Here is a 1,584-nt window from a genome sequence, read left to right on the forward strand (position 1 = left end):
AGAACACCCAATTATCTCAACCCAAAAAGGCCTTCACCAAGACACATCGTATTAAAATTATCAAAAATCAATGACAAAGAATTCTCCGGGCAGCCAGGGAAAAGAAGACGGTAATTTATAAAGGAAAATCCATTAGATTATCATCGGACTTCTCAGCGCAAACCTTACAAGCCAGAAAGGAGTGGAAACAAATATTCAAACTATTAAGTGAAAGGAACTATCAGCCAAGAATAATGTATCTAGCTAAGCTCCCCTTAAGATATGATGGAGAAATAAAGACCTTTCCATACATACAAAAATTGAGGGAATTCTCCACTACGAGGCATGCACTACAGGAAATACTAAAAGGGGTCAGTTCACCTAAAAGAAAATGACAAAAAAAATGCATAATTAGGAGTAAGGTGAGTAACAGGCTGATAAAAGCAGAGGAGTACTTACTACAAACGGGGTATTATAAGCTTAAAATACAAAAAGATTTGCTATAGCAAGATAGTAATGAATGTTCAGCATATATAGGGACAAACTGAGATAACAATGACTGAAAAGGGGAGGATTCAAAGACCCAAATTCACAAAAAGGAATGGAAATAAGGCACACGCAGAAGAAATTGTATATATAAAACTATCCTTTTCATATTCGTAATGGTAACCATAGGCCAAAGATTTAAAACTGAATTATATAATATAAAACAAGAAGGACCAGAGAGAAAACCACAAAAGCCAACCAAAATAAAGAAAACAGAAACTCTAGGACAAGGAAGCAATGAAAACATCGAGTTACCAGAAAGCAAAAGATAAAATGGCTATAAGAAGACCTCATATTTCAATAATCAACCTGAATGTAAATGAATTGAACTCACCAATAAAAAGGAACAGAGTTGTAGATTGGATCAAAAAACAAAACTCAACCATATGCTGCCTCCAGAGACACAATTAAAAGAAATCGAAGAAGATACAAAGAAATGGAAAGATATTCCGTGTTCTTGGATTGAAAGAATCAACATAGTTAAAATGACCTTATTACCTAAAGCATTATTCAGGTTTAATGCAATCCCTTACAAAATCCCATTGGCATTTTTTAAAGAGATAGAAAAAAAAAAATCATCAGATTTGTATGGAAGCACAAAAGACCCCCGAATTGCCAAAGCCATTCTGAGAAAAAAGAATGAGGCTGGAGGCATCACTATGCCCAACTTCAAATTATACTACAAAGTGACAGTAATCAAAACGGTATGGTATTGGCAGAAAAATAGACACACAGTTTACAGCCATGCCACCCTGAACACTCCCGTTCCCAACTGATCTCAGAAGCTAAGCAGGATCGGGCCTGGTTAGTACTTGGATGGGAGGCCATCTAGAAAGATCAGATGCTGTAGATGTAAAAAAAAAAAAGAAAAAGAAAAAGAAAAATAGACACATGGACCAGTGGAACAGAATCGAGAGTCCAGAAATAAACCCATATTTATATAGGCAAATAATTTTTGACAAAAACTCCAAAAATATACAGTGGAGAAAGGAAAGCCTCTTCAATAAGTAATGCTGGGAAAACTGGAAAGCCACCTACAAAAGAATGAAACTATACCGT

General features: G+C 35.4%; 1 pseudogene; it reads left to right on the forward strand.

Moving 5' to 3' along the window:
• The first annotated feature begins 1,259 nt into the window (after positions 1–1,259).
• Positions 1,260–1,378, forward strand: LOC111736928 (annotated as a pseudogene).
• Positions 1,379–1,584: the final 206 nt, after the last annotated feature.

This window comes from Pteropus vampyrus, unplaced genomic scaffold, assembly GCF_000151845.1.
Source record: "Pteropus vampyrus isolate Shadow unplaced genomic scaffold, Pvam_2.0 Scaffold1, whole genome shotgun sequence".
Lineage (NCBI taxonomy): Eukaryota > Metazoa > Chordata > Mammalia > Chiroptera > Pteropodidae > Pteropus > Pteropus vampyrus.